We start from the raw sequence: 23,440 nt of genomic DNA on the forward strand, positions 1-23,440 counted from the left end.
AAGTTCGTAAGAACAGAGTAACGCTTTAAGCAAGATGACATGATGTAGAGGGATAAACTCAAGCAATATGATATAAACCCCATATTTTTATCCTTGATGGCAACAATACAATACGCGCCTTGCTACCCCTACTGTCACTAGGAAAGGACACCGCAAGATTGAACCCAAAGCTAAGCACTTCTCCCATTGCAAGAAAGATCAATCTAGTAGGCCAAACTAAACCGATAATTCGAAGAGACTTGCAAAGATATCAAATCATGCATATAAGAATTCAGATAAGAAGCAAATAATATTCATAGATAATTAAGTTCATAAATCCACAATTCATCGGATCTCGGCAAACACACCGCAAAAGTGTATTACATCGAATAGATCTCCAAGAACATTGGGGAGAACTTTGTATTGAAGATCAACGAGAGAGAAGAAGCCATCTAGCTAATAACTATGGACCTGAAGGTATGTGGTAAACTACTCACGCTTCATTGGAGAGGCTATGGTGTTGATGTAGAAGCCCTCCGTGATTGATTCACCCTCCGATAGATCGCCGGAAAAGGCCCCAAGATGGGATCTCACGGGTACAGAAGGTTGCGGCGGTGGAAAAGTGGTTTCGTGGCTCCCCCTGATGTTTCTAGTGTATAAGAGTATATATAGGTGAAAGAAGTACGTCGGTGGAGCTACGTGGGTCCCACGAGTGTGGGGGCGCGCCTACCCCCCTAGGCGCGCCCTCCTACCTCATGGCCGCCTCACGGAATTCCAGACTTCAACTCCAAGTCTTCTGGATTGCTTTCGGTCCAGGAAAGATCATCGCGAAGGTTTCATTCCATTTGGTATTCCTTTTCGGTGATACTGTAAAATAGGCCAAAAAACAGAAACTGGCAATGGGCCTCCGGTAAATAGGTTAGTCCCCAAAATAATATAAAAGAGCATATTAAAGCTCATTAAACATCCAAAATAGATAATATAATAGCATGGAACAATCAAAAATTATAGATACATTGGAGACGTATCGAGCATCCGCAAGCTTAATTCCTTCTCGTCCTCGAGTAGATAAATGATAAAAACAAAAAATTTGATGTGGAATGCTACACATATTTATCAATGTAAGTTTCTTTATTGTGGCATGAATGTTCATACCCGAAAGATTCAAGACAAAAGTTTAATATCGACATAAAATAATAATACTTCAAGCATACTAACAAAGTAATTATGTCTTCTCAAAATAACATGGCCAAAGAAAGTTCATCCCTACAAAATCATATAGTTTGGTTATGCTCCATCTTCGTCACACAAAATATTGAAATCATGCACAACCCCTATGACAAGCCAAGCAATTGTTTCATACTTGAGCATTCTCAAACTTTTTGAACTTTCACGCAATACATGAGCGTGAGCCATGGACATAGCATTATAGGTGGAATAGAGTGGTTGTTGTGGAGAAGACAAAAAGGGGGAAGATGGTCTCACATCAACTAGGCGTATCAATGGGCTATGGAGATACCCATCAATAGATATCAATGTGAGTGAGTAGGGATTGCCATGCAACAGATGCACTAGAGCTATAAATGTATGAAAGCTCAACAAAAGAAACTAAGTGGGTGTGCATCCAACTTGCTGCCTCACGAAGACCTAGGGCATTTGAGGAAGCCCATCGCTGGAATATACAAGCCAAGTTCAATAATGAAACTTTCCCACTAGTATATGAAAGTGACAAAATAAGAGACTCTCTATCATGAAGATCATGGTGCTACTTTGAAGCACAAGTGTGGAAAAAGGATAGTAGCATTGTCCCTTCTCTCTTTTTCTCTCCCTTTTTTTGTTTGGCTTCTTTGGCCTCTTTTTCTCCGTTTTTTGTTTCCTCACATGGGACAATGCTCTAATAATGATGATCATCACACTTCTATTTATTTACAACTCAAAGATTACAACTAGATACATAGAACAAAAATATGACTCTATATGTGTGCCTCCGGCGGTGTACCGAGATGTGCAATGAATCAAGAGTGACATGTATGAAAATATTATGAATGGTGGCTTTTCCACAAATACGATGTCAACTACATGAACATGCAAGGCAATATGACAATGATGGAGCGTGCCATAATAAACGGAATGGTGGAAGGTTGCATGACAATATATCTTGGAATGGCTATGGAAATGCCATAATAGGTAGGTTTGGTGGCTATTTTGAGGAAGGTAAATGGTAGGTTTATGGTACCAGCGAAAGCTGCGCGGTACTAGAGAGGCTAGCAACAATGGAAGGGTGAGAGTGCGTATAATCCATGGACTCAACATTAGTCATGAAGAACTCACATGATTATTATAAAAATCTACAGGTCATCAAAAACCAAGCACTATGCATATGCTCCTAGCGGGATAGATTGGTAGGAAAAGACCATCGCTCATCCCCGACTGCCACCCATAAGGTAGACCATCAAACTCATGCTTCAAATTTGTTACACAACTGTTACCATACGTGCATGATATGGGACTTGCAAACCTCAACACAAGTATTTCTCAAATTCACAATTAATTTACAAGCATGACTCTAATATCACCATCCTCATGTCTCAAAACAATCATCAAGCATCAAACTTCTCATAGTATTCAACGCACTTTATATGAAAGTTTTTATTATACCCATCTTGGATGCCTATCATATTAGGACTAGTTTTATAGCCAAAGCAAATTACCATGATTTTCTAAAAGACTCCCAAAAAAATATAAGTGAAGCATGAGAGATCAATAATTTCTATAAATAAAACCACCATCGTGCTCTAAAAAGATATAAGGGAAGCACTAGAGCAAAATTATCTAGCTAAAAAGATATAAGTGAAGCACATATAGTATTCTAATAAATTCCGATTCATGCGTGTCACTCCCAAAAGGTGTATACAGCAAGGATGATTGTGGTAAACTAAAAAGAAAAGACTCAAATCATACAAGACGCTCCAAGCAAAACACCTATCATGTGGTGAATAAAAATATAGCCTCAAGTGAAGTTACCGATAGACGAAGACGAAAGAGGGGATGCCTTCCAGGGAATCCCGAAGCTTAGGCTTTTGGTTGTCCTTGAATTTTACCTTGGGGTTCCTTGGGCATCCCCAATATTAGGATTTTTCCACTCCTTATTCCAAAATCCAAAAAATCTTTACCCAAAAACTTGAAAACTTCACAACATAAAACTCAACACAAAATCTCGTGAGCTTCGTTAGTATAAGAAAATAAACCACCACTTTAAGGTACTGTAATGAACTCATTCTTTATTTATATTGGTGTTAATCCTACGGTATTTTTCCAACTTCTCTATGGTTCATACCCCCTAATACTAGCCATAGATTCATCAAAATAAGCAAACAACACACGAAAAACATAATCTGTCAAAACAGAACAATCTATAGGAATCTGGAAGTTTCGAATACTTTTGTAACTCCAAAAATTCTGAAAGATTAGGACGACTAGGAAAATTTGTATATTGATCTACTTCAGTTGGAATTGGTATTTTATCGCTCTCTGGTGAAAAATGAAAATTATTTTCGTGAGCACATACTTTCTGTTTTTATCAGCAAGATCAAACAATAATCACCCGAGAAGATCCTAAAGGCTTTACTTGGCACAAACACTAATTAAAACATAACACAATCATACGAGAGGCTATATAAATTATTTATTACTAAACAGGAACAAAAGGTAGAGAACAAAAATAAAGTTGGGTTGCCTCCCAACAGGCGCTATCGTTTAACGCCCCTAGCTAGGCATAAAAGCAAGAATAGATCTAGGTATTGTCATCTTTGGTATGAAATCCATAAGTGGCTCTCATAATAAATTCATAAGGCAATTTAATTTTAAGATTTTCTAAAGCACTTGTAGATGTGCTTTAGGTATCGCACATCTAAGTCTATAACTGTACGATGTAAACGCGCTAAGATTCGTGTTTTCGCTCGGTCGGGCCGCTCCGTCGCACGCGAACCAGTTTTTCCTGCGAGTGTGGGCTGCCATCCCGCGTTTGGGATTTTCTTGTGGTTGTCTGGGGTCGCGGTCTACTCTATGGGCCTCCGTTTCTTTTTCCGATGGGAAGGAGAGGGGGCGATCTACTCGCCTTATAATTTCGTCTCGAGAGTTCCTTTCGTCGGTCCACTCGCTCCCTATTCAAGAAGGGCCCTATTGGATTTTCAAGAAAAAGAGCGTTGTTGCAGGCGACGAGAAATCTAGTCCATTTTTTGTTCTTTGTTCTTTTTTGTTTGTTTATCCATGGATTCAGTGCATGCACGCACCTAAATGCGTAGATTGATGTTACTACTGTTAGGGCGTTTGTGTATTTTTTGGTAGAGGGGGGATGAGGACTCCTTTTCTTTCTGTTTTCCCCATCAGTATGTGTGGCAGATTTTGGCCAGTTTGTTCAGCGAGGATTTAACGATGGTACGCAATTGTTCTTTTATTTGGTTTTCATAGTTGTCTGAGTTGCAAGTTAGCCCCTCAACTCGTCAGTATTTGTTTTTGTAGTTTTTCTCGAGTTGCATGTCAACTTTCGGCACGCAACTAAGATTTTTTGTGTGTGTAGGTTTTTGTAGTTGTCCGAGTTGCAAGTTAGCCCCTCGACTCATCGGGATTTTGTTTTGTAGTTTTGCTCGAGTTGCATGTCAACACTTGACCCGCAACTGGCTTCTCCTTGGGCGGTTTTTTGTAGTCGTCCTAGTTGCAAGTTAATCCTCTAACTCGCAACTGTGTTTTCTCAACTAGGTTTTTCGTAGGCTTGTCGAGTTTGCATGTAAACACTTGACCCACAACTGGGCTTTTCCTTGGGCAGTTTTTTGTAGTCGTCCTAGTTGCAAGTTAATCCTCTAACTCAACTGTGTTTCCTCAACTAGCTTTTCCGTAGGGTTGTCGAGTTTGCATGTCAACACTTGACCCGCAACCGGGCTTTTCCTTTGGCAGTTTTTTACTAGTTGTCCTAGTTGCAAGTTAATCCTCTAACTCACAACCATGTTTCCTCAACTAGGTTTTTCGTAGGCTTGTCGAGTTGCATGCCAACACTTGACCCGCAACTGGGCTTTTCCTTGGGCAGTTTTTTATAGTCCTCCTAGTTGCAAGTTAATCCTCTAACTCACAACTGTGGTTTCCCATAGACCTTCTAGTTGCACCCCCGACGGGGGGCCCGACCCAGCTGCATGCCAAATATCACCACGCAACTAGGATTTTTTGTAGGTTTTCGTAGTTGTCCGAGTTGCAAGTTAGCCCCTCGACTCGTTAGGATTTTGTTTTTTGTAGTTTTGCTCGAGTTGCATGTCAACACTTGACACGCAACTGGCTTTTCCTTAGGCGGTTTTTGTAGTCGCCCGAGTTGCAAGTCAATCCTCTACTCGCAACCGTGGTTTCCCATAAACCTTGTAGTTGCTCCCCAGATGGGGGCCCCGACCCAGTTTCATCCCAACTATCGGCACACAACTATGGTTTCACATAGACCTTGTAGTTTTGCTCAAGTTTAGATGTCAACACTTGACCCGCAAACTGGCTTTTTCTTAGGTGATTTTTGTAGTCGCCCGAGTTGCATGTCAATCCTCTACTCGCAACCGTGGTTTCGCATAGACCTTGTAGTTGCGCCCCAGACGGGGGCCCCGACCCAGTTGCATGCCAACTATCGGCATGCAACTATGGTTTCCCATAGACCTTGTAGTTGCACCTCCGATGGGGGCCCCGATCCAGTCGCATGTCAAATATCCGGCACACAACTGGGATGTTTTCTGTAGGTTTTCGTAGTTGTCCGAGTTGCAAGCCAGGCCCTCGACTCATTAGGATTTTGTTCCGTTGTTTTTCTCGAGTTGCATGTCAACACTTGACCCGCAATTGGGCTTTTCCATAGGCGGTTTTTGTAGTCGTCCTAGATGCAAGTTAATACTCTAACTCGCAACTGTGTTTCCTCAACTATGTTTTCCGTAGGCTTTTCGAGTTTGCATGTCAACACTTGACCCGCAACTAGGCTTTTCCTTAGGCGGTTTCTGTAGTCGCCCTAGTTGGAATTTAATCCTCCACTCGCAGACCTGGTTTCCCATAGACCTTTTAGTTGGACCCCCGTCGGGGGGCCCCCGATCCAGTTGCATGCCAACTATCGATGCGCAACTGGATTTTCTTTATAGGTTTTCGTAGTTGTCCGAGTTGCAAGTCAACCCCTCGACTCGTCAGGATTTGTTTTTGTAGTTTTGCTCTAGTTGCATGTCAACACTTAACCCCCAACTGGGCTTTTCCTTGGGCAGTTTTTGTAGTCGTCCTAGTTGCTAGTTAATCTTCTAACTCGCAACTGTGTTTCCTCAACTAGGTTTTCTGTAGGGTTGTCGAGTTTGCATGTCAACACTTGACCCGCAACCGGGCTTTTCCTTGGGTGCTTTTTTGTAGTTGTCCTAATTGCAAGTTAATCCTCTAACTCACAAGTCTGGTTTCCCATAGACCTTGTAGTTGCACCCCTGATGGGGACCCCGACCCAGTTGCATGTCAACTATTGGCACACAACTGGGATTTTTTTTGTAGGTTTTCATAGTTGTCCGAGTTGCAAGTTAGCCCCTCGACTCATTTCTCTCTAGTCGGTTTGACCCCCACCAACCAAAATCAACAATGACATTGTTTGAAATCAGAGAAGAGAGAGAAGAGGGAGAGGAACACGGGAGCACGCACCTCAAAGCAAAGGGGGAGCTTGTCGGAGGTCACCGGCGACGAGCCCCCCCTCAACGGTGCCCAGCCGATGGATCCCTCACCCATGGGAGCACCTGCAGTGAGTGATTCTCACTGATTTTCTCCCCCACTGCCCCGCCTACCCCACAACGCATTCAAGTTGTTTTCAGGGACGAATTTCTCAAGCGTTTTCTTATTAGGTTTTGGGGAGATTTGGGATTCTAAGGTCTAGTTAGAACACACACATGTGATATTTGGGATTCCTACTTCTATTTAGAGACGTGGAGGGGAGCGATTTTTAGTACAGAGCAACAAAAGGGAATGGGGGGGTAAGCTGATGGTGCTGGATGCGCTTCTATTTTCCATGCGCGGTTCTATTTATCCAAGATGTTGATGTGGAGGTGCTTGTGTTTCCTAATTTTTCCTGCTACAGATTGTTTTGTGCTGGGCTGCAGAGTTTAGGAGCAGTCAGTGAAGTTTTCCGGTCCCTCCCAATTGTTTAGACAGCAGAAAACGAAGCCTAGTTGTCAACCCGAAACAAGCAACGATCCCAAAAGAAGGACAAACGACAACGACAACCGTGGGGAGGAGTACACTCACTATATCAGGATGATGACGTCAGTTTTTAGATGTGCAATACTTAAAGCACATCTAGATGTGCCCTAGACAGACCTTTCTTTTTTTTATCACATCGCCCCTTATCCTTGGCTTATTGACTCCCAAGTTTGATGGTTGATTCGTAGAGAACTCAAAGACGTATATAAACTGAGAGGTTGCATCTAACAAATCAAAGTGAGACTATTTAATAGGTAATACAACCTTCACTTCTAAACACAAACATCGAGGTAGCTCAATTGGCTGTAACAAACTTACCTTAATGAGGAGGTAGTCGGTTTAATTCCTCATGGGAACAAATTTTTTTTGTATTTTCTGCCTTGGGCTGGCTTGACTGGGCCCCACAACATGTGCATACACCAAAAGACAGTATTTTCTCCTCCTCTTACTTAAATGGGCTAGGTTAACTGGGTCGACTTCGTAGAAATTTTTCTTTTGAATCACTTCAGAAAGAATTTTAGTATCAACGCGGACAATACATTCTTATCGGCTTATCGTGTCGAACAAAAGTAAGCCATGGTTTAAGGAATATTTGGTAGATCCTCAACTTCTTCCAGTGCTCATTGTTAATTCATCGCACTACACAACATTATTACTTGTTACATCACACACCCTATGATACTTGCAACATGTTTCTTATTCAACACTTCCATCGGCACATACAAATTCTGGGGAATCTGAAACAAAATGCTTTGTGAAAGCTCTCCTTGTGCTCCTTGTGGCATGCATGAACACATCGATCATATGTGCATAGTAAAGTAAAATAGGTCACACTATAGCGCTCGCATATCATCTCTGCTTCCGAACCTATAAAATAACCACACAATTTTGTGTACAAAAAGAAATTCAGATCCTATGATGTTCCACAAAGGAACAAGATAAAAAGTAGTGGAATGGAGTACAAATTTCACATAAGATTAAAAAAGGTATAAAAAGCTTTGAGGAAGTTCCTAGTTATTCATATGAAATTTTCGGACAATGCTTACCAGCAACTAAAACTGGCATGAGCAGGAACAGGCATAACAAGCCTATCAGCTTGACGTCTCCCATGTCTCCACAAATGAACATCCAAAAAGCAACTAAGAGGGCATGAAATTGATGCACATGAAAATAGGCTACACCCTAGCTTATAGCCTGGAAAGATTAGACCTAAAAAGTCAAAGAAATGATTGTATGATCCTATCTAGAAGATATGCATGTTGCAATTCTGATATTCTACCTGGAAGATGTGGCTGTATCTGCATGGATGCCATTATGAAAGAAGATACGAACCACCGAATTTGTGGAGTATAATAATGTAGGCATTTAACTCCTATATGCATGAAGGCCATTCTAAAAGAACATACAAACCACCAAATTTCTGGAGTATAATAATGTAGACATTTAATTTCTACATGCATGCTGCAATGTTGATATTTTATCGACATGTGGCTCTATATGCATGAAAGCCGTTCTAAAAGAACATATGAACCACCAAATATATGGAGTATAATAGTGCAGAGACTTAACTTCTACACGCATGCTGCAATTCTCATATTCTATTGACATGCGGTTCTATCTGCACGAAAGCCATTCTGAGAGAAGATATGAACAACCAAAATTGGTGTGTATAATGTAGACATTTAATTTCTACATATTGAAGTTGTTTGCACATGTTCATATGGATTTCTAACATACTCAGATAGTAACCACATAATTTTTACCATATGTTTGTAGGAAATATGCCCTGGAGGAAATACTATTTCATTATTATATTTCTAATCTCATAATTAAGAGTTTATATTATATGCTATAATTTCTATGATCCCGGAATATGTGATTAGGTGGAAAACACATATGCACTTATCAAATGTTAAATGGTAAGATTAGGTTGCTAGTCTTGCCTCTAACACTACTAGGATAAAGCCTACTAGTAGCGCTTGAAATACCTATAGAAGTAACCTAATCTTATCCCGGAATATAAGATTAGGTTTCGATTTATCCAAGCTGTTGATGTGGAGGCGCTTGTTTTTTCTAATTTTGCCTGCTACAGATTGTTTCGTGCTGGGCTGCAGAGTTTAAGAGCAGTCAATGAAGTTTTCCGGGCCCGCCCAATTGTTTGGACAACAGAAAACGAAGCCCAGTTGTCAACCCGAAACAAGCAACGAGCCCAAAAGAACGACAAACAACAACGACAACCGTGGGGAGGAGTACGCTCGCTATATCAGGATGATGACATCAGTTTTTAGATGTGGAATACTTAAAGAACATCTAGATGTGCCCTAGACAGACCCTTTAATTTTCTTCCTAGGAAAGTGTTCCATGCCTTTGCTTAACGTAAATTGGAATCTAATATTTCCTTCTTTCATGTCAATAATTGCACCAATCGTTCTAAGGAAAGGTCTACCAAGAATAATAGGACATGTAGGATTGCAGTCTATATCAAGAACAATGAAATCTACGGGCACATAATTCCTATTTGCAACAATAAGAACATCATTAATCCTTCTCATAGGTTTCTTAAGGGTGGAATCCGCAAGATGCAAATTTAAAGAACAATCATCAAATTCACGGAAACCTAGGACGTCACACAAAGTTTTTGGAATCGGGGAAACACTAGCACCCAAATCACATAACGCATAGCATTCATAATCTTTAATCTTAATTTTAATAGTATGTTCCCACTCATCATAAAGTTTTCTAGGGACAGAAACTTCAAGTTCAAGCTTTTCTTCATGGGAATGCTTTAAAGCATCAACGATATGTTTAGTAAAAGCTTTATTTTGACTATAAGCATGAGGAGAATTTAATACGGATTGCAACAAGGAAATGCAATCTATCAAAGAGCAACTGTAATAATTAAATTCCTTGAAATCCAAAATAGTGGGTTCATTGCTGTGTAAAGTTTTGACCTCTTCAATCCCACTTTTATTAATTTTTGCATCAAGATCTAAAAACTCCGAATCATTGGGACGCCTTTTAACTAAAGTTGACTCATCTCCAGTCCCATCTTTATCAAGATTCATATTGGAAAACAAGGATTTAATAGGAGTCACATCGAGCACTTTTAGATCTTCATCATTATTATCATGAAAACTAGAAGAACACGCTTTCACAAAGCATCTTTTTTAGCATGCATCCTAGCAGTTCTTTCTTTGCACTCACCAATGGAAATTCTCATGGCTTTGAGAGACTCATTGATGTCATGCTTAGGTGGAATAGATCTAAGTTTCAAAGAATCAACATCAAGAGAAATACTATCCATGTTCCTAGCCAATTCATCAATCTTAAGCAATTTTTCTTCAACCAAAGCATTAAAATTCTTTTGCGAATTCATAAATTCTTTAACACTAGTCTCAAAATCAGGTGGTATCTTATTAAAATTTCCATAAGATTTGTTGTAGCAATTACCATAATTATTAGAGGAATTACTAGGAAACGGCCTAGAATTAAAATTCCCTCTATACGCGTTGTTACCAAAATTGTTCCTACCAATGAAATTCACATCCATAGATTCATTATTATTCTCAATCAAAGTGGACAAAGGCATATCATTAGGATATAAATAAACACTTTTATTAGCAAAAAATTTCATAAGTTCATCCATCTTTCCACTCAAAACATTAATCTCTTCAATCGCATGAACTTTTCTACTAGTGTATGTTTCGGCGTGCCATTGAGAATAATTAACCATAATATTATCTTGGAGTTCAGTAGCTTCTCCTAAAGTGATTTCCATAAAAGTGCCTCCCGCAGCTGAATCTAAAAGATTTCTAGAAGCAAAATTCAATTCGGCATAAAATTTTCATATAATCATCCACAAATTCAAACCATGTGTAGGGCAATTACATATCATTAATTTCATCCTCTCTCAAGCATGGGCAACATGCTAATGATCAAGTTGCTTAAAATTCATAATATCATTCCTAAGAGATATGATCTTGGCGGGAGGAAAATTCTTAGAGATAAAAGCATCTTTGCACTTATTCCATGAATCAATACTATTTTTAGGCAAAGAAGAGAACCGTGTTTTAGCACGATCTCTAAGCGAAAACGAAAATAGCTTCAACTTAACAATATCATTATCCACATCTATCTTCTTTTGCATATCACACAAATCAACAAAGTTGTTTAGATGGGTAACGACATCTTCACTAAGAAGGCCAAAAAATTGATCTTTCATAACAAGATTCAACAAGGCGGTATTAATTTCACAAGATTCAACATCGGTAGTAGGAGCAATAGAGTGGTAATAAAATCATTGTTGTTGGTTTTGGAAAAGTCACACAATTTAGTATTATCTTGATCCATCATGACAAACAATCAATCCAACAGACAAGCACACAAGAAGCAAGCAAAAAGAGATGAACGGAAAAGGGGCGAATAAAAGGCAAAGGTTTTCGAAAATCGTTTTAGAAGTGGAGGAGAGGAAAACGAGAGGCAAATGGCAAATAATGTAATGCGAGGGAGAAGAGTTTTTATGATGGGTACTTGGTATGTCTTGACTTGGCGTAGATTTCCCCGGCAATGGCGCCAGAAATCCTTCTTGCTACCTCTTGAGCAAGCATTGGTTTTCCCTTGAAGAGGAAAGGGTGATGCAGCAAAGTAGCGTAAGTATTTCCCTCCGTTTATGAGAACCAAGGTATCAATCCAGTAGGAGACAACACACAAGTGACCTAGTACCTGCACAAACAATCAAGAACCTTGCAACCAACGCGATAAAGGGGTTGTCAATCCCTTCACGATCACTCACAAAAGTGATATATGATAAAGATAGTAAGATAAATATTTTTGGTATTTTTGTTGTATAGATTGGAAAGTAAAGATTGCAATATAGTAAAGTGATGTGATGTAAATAAAAGAGATGCAAAATAATAAGAAAGAGACCCAGGGGCCATAAGTTTCACTAGTGGCTTCTCTCAAGATAGCATGTATTATGGTGGGTGAACAAATTACTACCGAGCAATTGATAGAAAAGAGCATAGTTATGAAGATATCAAAGGCAATGATCATGAATATAGGCATCGCGTTCATGTCAAGTAGACCAAAACGATTCTGCATCTACTAATATTACTCCACACATCGACCGCTATCTAGCATGCATCTAGAGTATTAAGTTCATAAGAACAGAGTAACGCTTTAAGCAAGATGACATGATGTAGAGGGATAAACTCAAGCAATATGATATAAACCCCATCTTTTTATCCTCGATGGCAACAAGACAATACGTGCCTTTCTGCCCCTACTATCACTGGGAAAGGATACCACAAGATTGAACCCAAAGCTAAGAACTTCTCCCATTTCAAGAAAGATCAATCTAGTAGGACAAACTAAATCGATAATTTTAAGAGACTTGCAAAGATATCAAATCATGCATATAATAATTCAGAGAATAACCAAATAATATTTGTAGATAATCAAGTTCATTAATCCACAATTCATCGGATCTCGGCAAACACATCACAAAAGAGTATTACATCGAATAGATCTCCAAGAACATCAAGGTGAACTTTGTATTGATGATCAAAGAGAGAGAAGAAGCCATCTAGCTAATAACTATGGACCCGAAGGTCTATGGTAAACAACTCACGCTTCATCAGAGAGGCTATCGTGTTGATGAAGAAGCCCTCTGTCGGTGTCAAAACCGGCGGATCTCGGTTAGGGGGTCCCGAACTGTGCGTCTAGGCCGGATGGTAACAGGAGGGAAGGGACACGAAGTTTTACCCAGGTTCGGGCCCTCTTGATGGAGGTAAAACCCTACGTCCTGCTTGATTAATATTGATGATATGGGTAGTACAAGAGTAGATCTACCACGAGATCAGAGAGGCTAAACCCTAGAAGCTAGCCTATGGTATGATTGTTGTTTTGTATGTTGTCCTACGGACTAAAACCCTCCGGTTTATATAGACACCGGAGAGGGTTAGGGTTACACAAAGTCGGTTACAATGGTAGGAGATCTGCATATCCGTATCACCAAGCTTGCCTTCCACGCCAAGGAAAGTCCATTCCGGACACGGGACGAAGTCTTCAATCTTGTATATTCATAGTCCAGGAGTCCGGCTGAAGGTATAGTCCGGCCATCCGGACACCCCCTAATCCAGGACTCCCTCAGTAGCCCCTGAACCAGGCTTCAAGGACGACGAGTCCGGCGCGCAGATTGTCTTCGGCATTGCAAGGCGGGTTCCTCCTCCAAGTACTTCATAGAAGATTTTGAACACAAAGATAGTGTCCGGCTCTGCAAAATAAGTTTCCACATATTGCCATAGAGAGAATAATATTTACACAAATCTAATCTGCTGACGTATTCCGTAGTGTGACGCACCACGACCAAGCCTTTATCCAAGTCATTTTATTATCCCACCTCAGCGCCTCATGCGAGGCGGTTTCCTTGGCACGTCTTGATAAAGCAGAGATCGTGTCCCCTTATTCTGGGATTCTCATCAATACGGGCATGGGTAACCCAACCGCGCCATTGATTACGGCGCTTGGAGATAAGCGAGTTTTACCAGGCTGGTGGGGACACGTAGTTGCGTCCACCCATATAAGGGGATAAGGATCCACCTTTTCACCTACGCCTTCTTCCTCCTTTGCCTATCCATTCTCGCGCACTCGAGCTCCAGCGCCCAAGTCCGCACTCCCCACCTCAACCTTCTCCATCCATGTCCGGAGCGGGAGGCAAGTGGATGGTCTCCTCCGTCACGGAGGGACACATCAAAAAACTGAGGAAGGCCGGATACTTTTCTAACGACATCGCGTACCGGCTTCCCAAAAAGGGGCAGCTCATCCCCACCCCTAGGCCCCATGAGAGGGTGGTGTTCCTCCCCCATTTCCTCCGCGGACTGGGCTTCCCTCTTCACCCATTTGTCTGGGGGCTCATGTTCTACTATGGACTGGATTTCCACGATCTGGCCCAGAACTTTGTCCTCAACATCTCGGCGTTTATCGTCGTGTGCAAGGCTTTCCTCTGCATCCACCCACATTTTGGCCTATGGCTCAAGAATTTCAACGTCAGGCCGAAGGTGGTGCGCGGCAACCAGGCAGAGTGCGGAGGCACCATAGTGGGCAGGATGCCCAACGTCTTATGGCTCGAGGGCTCCTACGTGGAGACCCTGAAGGGGTGGCAATCGGGGTGGTTTTACATCACCGAGCCGCGCGACCCTGAGTGGGTCGCAGCCCCCGAGTTGGGGTCCGGACCCCCAACGCAGCTCACGTCCTGGATAGAGACGGGCCTGTCGTGGGGCAGAAAAGGAGAGGTGACTGGACTGCAAACATGCCTCCAATCCCTGGTGGACAAGCAGCTCAAGATTGTCAATGTAGTCAAGGTTATGCTCATCCGCCTGATCCTCCCGTGTCAACAACGAGCCTTCAATCTATGGGAGTTCAATCCGGCGCAGCACCGAACTCTGAGCAAGCTCTTCGACACGACGTACGAAGATGCCTGGAAGGTGCTTTTCAAGGGCGCCGAGGCTCCCGCATCCGCTACCGAGGATCGCGGATTCAGCGCGCAACATCATGCTAGCGCGGTAAGTTGTTTGTTCCTCTTACAGGGTATTAATTTTTCATAGTTTGACTCTATGCGGGATCTAAACTCCCTTACCTTTTACAGGCTTGGCAGGAGCAGTCCGGACAGATCAACTGTCCTGCTCCTTCGCCCAAAGACCCAGCCGATGCTCGCTTGGCGAAGCTGCTGGTTCCGGCACCCTATGTGGGGCCGGATAAGAAGGCCACGAAGAAGGCCACGGGGACTCGAAAGAGTGCCCGGCACCAGGAGGTGTCGGATTCATCATCAGACGACTCCGAGGCGCATTCCTCCCATGAAGACGAGGAGGAAGGAGAAGAGACCTCTCCCCCTCCAGCGGGAGGAGAGAAGAAAAGGAAGGCCACCCTCTCTGGGAGGCCGGAGGGTCCAAGAAGGGGAAAGCCCTTCCTCCGGACTACTCCACCGATGCCGACAACGGCGGAGAGGAGTGGCCGCTCAGGGCCAAGCCCCTGGCGAAATCGTAAGTATCCGGATACCAGAGTAATTCATAGTATTCTTTTATTGCACTGCTTTCCCTTATGTCGAATATGTTTATGCAGCCCACCCAAAGACCGGCTCGACGCGTTGTCGAGCGGCTCACTGGACTCGTCGGATGTGAACTTGCTTCCGACGGCTTCCTCCCCCCGCCCTACGGACGACACCGAAATGCTGTCCCAACAGGCTCCAAGCCGGGAGGAGGTGGTCCTGGAGGCGCCGGAAGGCGACCTCCCGGACTCCAGGAGTAAAGGGGATGAAACCCCCTAGGGCTCTAAGTCCGGCTCAAGGCCGGACACTGCTCCGGAACCTTCAAAGGTTCCGGAGTCCGGCGGGCGACCTCCTTCCAAGAGGAGCAAGCCCACTGTGCCGGTGACCCCTGTCCAACCGGAGGCGCCGGACGATCTGTTGGAGGCGCTCCAAGGCGCCTCCATCGACGAGGAGCACCGCACCATTATGAGTGCGGTGGTCCAGAAGGTTCAGTCCGCCAAGAGCGGACTGACTGAAGCTTGTACTAGCCTTTTAACAGGCTTTGAGGTAAGTAAAGAATGTGTAAATAATATTACCGCATAGACTGTAGCCCCTGATGCTCTGTTTGGGTTCGGGGAGAAAAGCCGAATAGAGGATCAAATAAAATTCGCAGGAGTCTAACAAAAAGGAGTCAATATGCGTATGCAGGCTTCCCTGCTGGCATCCGCCGCACTGACTGCGAAAGTGGACACGCTAAAGAAGAGCCTCAAGCAGTCTGAGCAAGAGCTCGGGCGTGCCAAGAAGCAGCTCGAGGACAATGAAGGTAAGAAATACCTTGTTTAAATATATATAAAAAGGTGCAATTGCAAAAAATGACAGGATTATCGTGGCTATTGTAGGGGCCACGTCTGAGGTGGCGACCCTTAAGCAAGCGCTGGTCGAGGCCGAGAAGAGGGCGACCACGGAGCGCACCGAGCGGGAGAAGTACGAGGCCCAGGTTGGCAAGGTACAACAAGAGCTCCAGGTTCTGATGAAAAAACATGAGAGTTTGGAGCTTGACTCAAAGACACAAGCGTCCGAGCTCGCGGCGGCTATTGAAAATGCCAAGTCTGCCAAGGCCGAATCCCAGAAGACCCTCCAGGAGTTGGATGAGGTGAAGAAGATAGTGGCGGGTAAGGCATTCTTTATGCAAAGCAAACACATAAACGTGAGTTACTTGTTACTTACCCGAATACGGAGCTCTCCACAAGCGTTTGCAGATCTTCCCCGGAGTGTGTCCGATGCCGCCGCATTCTATCGAGCCGAGGAGGGAAACTCGATAGAGAAGGTGTTCTGGTCTCAGTATGCTGAGGCCGGACACCCCGTGCCCTGAGCGACCAGCTGAAGCAACTGGTCGAGCTCCACAAGGCGGCCGAACATGCCTTGAAGGGCCTCATAGTTCGGCTGTGGCCTGGAGAGGCTCTGCCTGGGAGCTATTTTGGGCTGGTGCGGCGGCTGGTGGAGGCCTGTCCAAGGCTCGAAGTCATCAAGCGCTCCATCTGCATTGAGGGTGCCCGTAGGGCCCTTGCCCGTGCTAAGGTGCACTGGGGCAAGCTGGATGCTGAGAAGCTTGTGAAGGATGGGCCACCGCCGGGGAAGGAGCATCGGAAGCCCGAGAATTATTATAAGGATGTTCTGAAGGGTGCCCGCCTTATGGCGGATGAATGTTCCAAGGATGTATTTTTTGAGTAAAACTCGCTCGTTTTGTCCTGTGCGCTGAAAACTTGTTCATATGCGCTAAGCAATGCTGTTGGAATTTAAAATATTACCTTCTGTGCGGCTATTTATAAATACTGAGAGATGGCGAGTCGTCGGCTTCTGCCCCCGTGCCGCTAGTGCTGGGGTGTTCGGGGATAAACCTGGGCGCTCTTTTTCCCATGTTTGGGTCCTTCGAGGGAGGCGCTTAGCCCAACGAACAAGGCAATCAGACTATAATGCATGAACACTCTCACTTAGCCATAGAATTCTATAATTTTAAATTTCGGCGAAGCCCCTAGTATTCGGAAGACCGAATTCGGGGCGCTATCCACGCCTTGGCCGGACAGAGCCTAATCCTTGCCCTAAGCAGCATAAGTCTTTAGGGACTCGAAAAAACCTCTCGAACAGCGACCAGCTCTTGCTTCATCGTGACAGTCAGTTTTAGCTTTCTCCACTGAGGTGCTCGACCCAGCTCAACTGGGGCACAATCGCAGTGGTTCTCCTAGTGCTACCTTAGCCGATATAGCGGAACGTAAGGCACCAAAACATAGGAGCGGGGCAAACCCAACTATTGACCCAAGACATGATTCGGAGCCGATGCATATAATGCTATAAGTTTGGGGTGCCGCACTTGTGAAAGTGTTCGGACTTCTCACACCATATTGAGGGGTACTAAATCCCCTGGCGTATTTTGGCCGTACCAAAGTGTACGGGTGCAACATGTCATTAAGGAACATATATTTATATTAAAAAAGAGTAATGCAAAAATAGACAAAAGCTATGCATTGTTTATTAAAAAGGGCTGCGATCAAAGTAGAACGATACAAATAATGCGATAAGGAAAAGGTTGGACTATTTAACATGTCCGTTCCAGGGGGAGGCTGCGGAATGGTATGCGAAACAGGTATACTGCTCGTGATAGAGACCACCTGGGAGTTCGGTAATGCGGCATGGCTCGTCTGCTTCCCTGGTTCTTGCATCGTTTGTGCGGCAATTGAAGTGCCGAACAGGCCTTCCGAAGAGTAGAGTCCTGAAAGTAAGAGAAAATTAAAAAATCGACAGCCCCTGGTGCGGTTTAAGCTGTGTTTCGGGCGTGCCGTGATGGCGCCCCTCCCCCTGTACCCATGGTGTTTCTAGAGCGTAGTTATGTACGTGAAGCACTGGCGTCGCCTTTTTGCGAGGGCTGGGGTTGGGGCCGCATAGCTACGCCTGCTCAGAACGTGCCAGGCGGTCTTGTTGTGCATTACTCCGAGCGCGCTTGACGGTGTCCGGACGTTTAATGGCCGGACTGGAGAACTGCATGGAAAGGCTGCTTTGTACTTCCGCTGCAAGGGCCGCCGTGTGCTCCTCCGTTCAAAGGGAGCGCTCGGTGTTTCCATTGACCGTAATTACTCCTCGAGGGCCTGGCATCTTGAGCTTAAGGTATGCATAGTGCGGTACCGCGTTGAACTTGGCGAATGCGGTTCGCCCGAGCAGTGCGTGATAGCCACTGCGGAATGGGACTATGTCGAAGATTAACTCCTCGCCTCGAAAATTATCCGGAGATCCGAAGACCACTTCAAGTGTGACTGAGCCTGTACAGTTGGCCTCGACACCTGGTATTACGCCTTTAAAGGTCGTTTTGGTGGGCTTAATCCTCGAGGGATCGATGCCCATTTTCCGCACTGTATCCTGGTAAAGCAGGTTCAGGCTACTGCCGCCATCCATAAGGACTCTAGTGAGATGAAATCCGTCAATAATTGGGTCTAGAACCAATGCGGCGAATCCGCCATGACGGGTGCTAGTGGGATGGTCCCTTCAATCAAAGGTGATCGGGCAGGAGGACCATGGGTTGAACTTTGGGGCGACTGGCTCTATCGCGTATACGTCCCTTAACACGCGCTTCCGCTCCCTCTTGGGGATGTGGGTTGCGTATATCATATTCACCGTCCGCACTTGTGGGGGAAAACCCTTCTGCCCACTATTGTTCGGCAGCCGGGGCTCTTCGTTGTCATCGCTATGCAGCCCCTTGTCTGTATTCTCGGCATTTAACTTGCCTGCCTGCTTGAACACCCAACAATCCCTGTTGGTGTGATTGGCTGGTTTTTCGGGGGTGCCATGTATCTGGCACAAGCGGTCGAGTATTCGGTCCAAACTGGACGGGCCCCTAGGATTTGTTTTGAATGGCTTTTTCCGCTGACCGGATTTAGAGCCTCTGAATCCAGCATTAACTATTGTATCCTCAGCATTGTAGCCGTTAATGCGGCACTTCTGCTTGTTGTGACGCGACCTGCCACTGCTGTCCCTGGTATCCGAATTACCAGGGTTCTTGGTCATATTGTTGCTACGAGCGAGCCAGCTGTCTTCTCCCGCGCAAAAGCGGGTCATGAGTGTCGTGAGTGCTGCCATAGATTTCGGCTTTTCCTTTCCAAGGTGCCGGGCAAGCCACTCATCACGGATATTGTGCTTGAAGGCTTCTAGGGCCTCAGCGTCCGAACAGTCGACTATTTGATTTTTCTTTGTTAGGAACCGTGTCCAGAATGGCCTGGCCGATTCCTCTGGCTGCTGAATTACGTGACTTAGGTCATCGGTGTCTGGGGGTCGCACATAAGTGCCCTGGAAATTGTCAAGGAATGCGGCTTCCAGGTCCTCCCAACAACTGATTGATCCTGTTGGTAAGCTGTTTAGCCAATGCCGAGCTGGTCCTTTAAGCTTGAGTGGGAGGTATTTGATGGTGTGGAAATCATCGCCGCAGGCCATGTGGATATGAAGGAGATAATCCTCGATCCATACCGCAGGATCTGTTGTGCCATCATATGATTCGATGTTTATGGGTTTGAAACCCTCGGGGATTTGATGATCCATTATTTCGTCTATGAAGCATAGTGGGTGTGCGGCGCCTCTATACTGGGCTATATCATGACGTAGCTCCAATGAGCATTGTTTACTGTGTTCGGCCCTGCCGAATATATGGCCGGCGTGACGGTTACCGTCTCGAGCCGTGGGGCACCATTGCAATCCATAGATTGATCTTGTTTGCCTTGCCTTGTCCTCCAACATATCTTGCAGGTCCGGCACATTTTCCCGTGCTTGGTACGGGGTGCGGCTTGAGTGGAGGGCCGAGAGGCCTCTCTGTCGCGGCCACGAGGTGGCCGATCGGCCGTATCGAGTGCAGGTGATGCAGGTTTAAGTGCTTCCTCCTCTAGCCGGGGTAGCAACCTGCGCTTTGGATAGCTCTTGGAGGGGCGTTCGAGTTTATGCTCTTCGGCCGCAAGGACTTCAGTCCATCTGTCGACTAGAAAATCTTGATCAGCTCTAAGTTGTTGCTGTTTTTTCTTGAGGCTTCTTGCCATGGCCATAAGCCTGCGTTGAAAACGCTCTTGTTCGACGGGATCCTCTGGCACGACAAATTCGTCGTCGTCGAGGCTTGCCTCATCTTCGGAGGGAGGCATATAATTATCGTCCTCGACCTCTCTGTCTGCCGCTCTCTCATGAGGGCTGGTTTCTCCCCTCCTGTGCTAAGTCTTGCTGGAGGGGGTTTTCTTCGGCACTCTCCGGAGTATTATTATCTCCAATGCCGGAATCACCGTATTTGTTTTGGCGGGATTTTGATCGGCGCCGCTGACGCCGGGGCTTAGGCTGTTTCTTGGAGGGGTCATCCTCCGCTGTTCCATCACCATCTCCTTCTTTTGGGGTGTCCACCATGCATATGTCATATGAAGAGGTGGTTTTCCAGGGCCTAATAGGCGCTGGTTCTTCATCGTCTCCTTCATCGGCGTCCATACCGTCGATGTCTTCGGAGTCAAAGTCGAGCATGTCAGTTAAATCATCGATAGTGGCTACAAAGTGGGTGGTGGGTGGGCTTTGAATTTCTTCATCATTCGTACCCCAACCTTGCTGACTGTAGTCTGGCCAGGGCTCTCCTAATAAAGAGAGAGACTTCAGTGTCTTTAGAATATCGCCAAAAGGCGAGTGCTGAAAGATGTCCGCATCAGTAAACTCCATAATCGGCGCCCAATCGGATTCGATCAGCAGTGGCGCGCAGGGTTCGGAGTCCGGAGAGGAATCCGGCTTCTTGGAGTCACGAGTCTTGTGGGGTGCGGGGCTGGTGTTCGGCTCTATCACCATTGGGATCACAGCCCCCGAGGCGGCGTCCAACCACCCATCCTCGATCCGCGTAGTTGGCTCCAAATTAAGGGTCGAAGCCGATGCGGGTGCGGCCTCCAGGGCACTGTTCGGCGGCAGAGCTATATCATGCTCGTCATGACAGTGCGGCGCGCTCGGCAATGGCTCGAATCCGTCGAAGATCAAGTCCCCGCGGATGTCAACCGTGTAGTTTAGACTTCCAAATCTGACCTGACGGCCAGGGGCGTAGCTTTCGATCTGCTCCAGATGGCCAAGTGAATTGGCCCGCAGTGCGAAGCCGCCGAAGACGAAGATCTGTCTGGGGAGGAAGGTCTCACCCTGGACTACATCACTATTGATGATCATAGGAGCCATCGAGCCTGAAGGCGACGACACAGAGGAACTCTCAATGAAAGCACCAATGTCGGTGTCAAAACCGGCGGATCTCGGGTAGGGGGTGCCGAACTGTGCGTCTAGGCCGGATGGTAACAGGAGGCAAGGGACACGAAGTTTTACCCAGGTTCGGGCCCTCTCGATGGAGGTAAAACCCTACGTCCTGCTTGATTAATATTGATGATAAGGGTAGTACAAGAGTAGATCTACCACGAGATCAGAGAGGCTAAACCCTAGAAGCTAGCCTATGGTATGATTGTTGTTGTGTATGTTGTCCTACGGACTAAAACCCTCCAGTTTATATAGACACCGGAGAGGGTTAGGGTTACAAAAAGTCGGTTACAATGGTAGGAGATCTGCATATCCGTATCGCCAAGCTTGCCTTCCACGCCAAGGAAAGTCCCTTCCGGACACGGGACGAAGTCTTCAATCTTGTATCTTCATAGTCTAGGAGTCCGGCTGAAGGTATAGTCCGGCCATCCGGACACCCCCTAATCCAGGACTCCCTCACCCTCCATGATCGATTCCCTCTCCGGCAGATTACCGGAAAAGGCCCCAATATGGGATCTCACGGGTACAGAAGGTTGCGGCGATGGAAAAGTGGTTTCGTGGCTCCCCCTGATGTTTATAGGGTATAACAGTATATATAGGCGAAAGAAGTACATCGGTGGAGCTATGTGGGGCCCACGAGGGTGGGGGCACGCCTACCCCCTGGGCGCGCCCTCCTGCCTCGTGGCCACCTCACGGAGTTCCAGACTTCAACTCCAAGTCTTCTGGATTGCTTTCGATCCAAGAAAGATCATCGTGAAGGTTTCATTCCGTTTGGATTCTATTTGGTATTCCTTTTCTGCGAAACTCTAAAATAGGCAAAAAAACAGAAACTGGCATTGGGCCTCGGGTTAATAGGTTAGTCCAAAAAAATATAAAAGAGCATATGAAAGTCCATTAAACATCCAAAATTGATAATATAATAGCATGGAACAATCAAAAATTATTGATACGTTGGAGACGTATCAATGACCGACAAGTATAGGGGATCTATCATAGTCCTATCAATAAGTAAGAGTGTCGAACCCAACGAGGAGCAGAAGGAAATGAGAAGCGGTTTTCAGCAAGGTATTATCTGCAAGCACGGAAATTATCGGTAACAGATAGTTGTGTGATAAGATAATTCGTAACGAGTAACAAGTAACAAGTGTAACAAAGGTGCAGAAAGGTGGCCCAATCCTTTTTATAGCAAAGGACAAGACTGGACAAATTCTTATATAGAGCAAAGTGCTCCCGAGGACACATGGGAATTATTGTCAAGCAGTTTTCATCATGCTCACATGATTCGCGTTCATTACCTTGATAATTTGATATGTGCGTGGACCGGTGCTTGGGTGTTGTCCTTACTTGGACAAGCTTCCCACTTATGATTCACCCCTCTCGCACTAGTAGAAAAGAGGGCTTTGGTTCAGGCCGGGTCAGCCCATTAGTCCCGGTTCAGTCCAGAACCGGGACCCATGGGGGCATTGGTCCCGGTTCGTGAGGCTAGGGGCCTGGCGGGCCTCGTGGGGGCATTGGTCCCGGTTCGTCTGGCCCCTTTGGTCCCGGTTGGTGGGACGAACCGGGACCATTGGGCCTCGCTCCTGGCCCACCACCATTGGTCCCGATTGGTGGCTTGAACCAGGACCACAGGCTTCCCTTTGGTACCGGTTCATGCCACGAACCGGGACCAATGAGGTGCCTATATATACCCCTCGCCCACGAGCAGAGCACCCCAGTGCTCTGTTTTTCTCTGGCCGGCAAGGGGAGGGCTTTGTGGTGCTCTAGCTCACCTCCTATGCACATGAGGTGTTCGATGAAATACCCGAGCCACACTAGTTAAGCTTTCTCCTCTCGAAGCTCGACCTCAAAGCTCCATTTTCCTCGAGATTTGTCTAGGTTTAGCGACCCGTCACGTCCCATTCCCGTCTTCACCGCCGT

The 23,440-nt window shown here is 45.5% G+C and overlaps 1 long non-coding RNA gene across 1 annotated transcript; it reads right to left on the reverse strand.

The window, feature by feature from the left end:
• Window positions 1-7,818: 7,818 nt before the first annotated feature.
• On the reverse strand, window positions 7,819-8,441 carry LOC147978956 (uncharacterized). The gene is made up of 2 exons (XR_015599656.1): window positions 8,262-8,441; window positions 7,819-8,082 (listed from the first exon to the last, which is right to left on the reverse strand). It is a non-coding gene; the product is annotated as an uncharacterized LOC147978956 (long non-coding RNA).
• Between the last annotated feature and the right edge of the window lie 14,999 nt (window positions 8,442-23,440).

Source organism: Triticum urartu, chromosome 3A (genome assembly GCF_056163025.1).
Source record: "Triticum urartu cultivar PI428250 chromosome 3A, HENAU_Tu73, whole genome shotgun sequence".
NCBI lineage: Eukaryota > Viridiplantae > Streptophyta > Magnoliopsida > Poales > Poaceae > Triticum > Triticum urartu.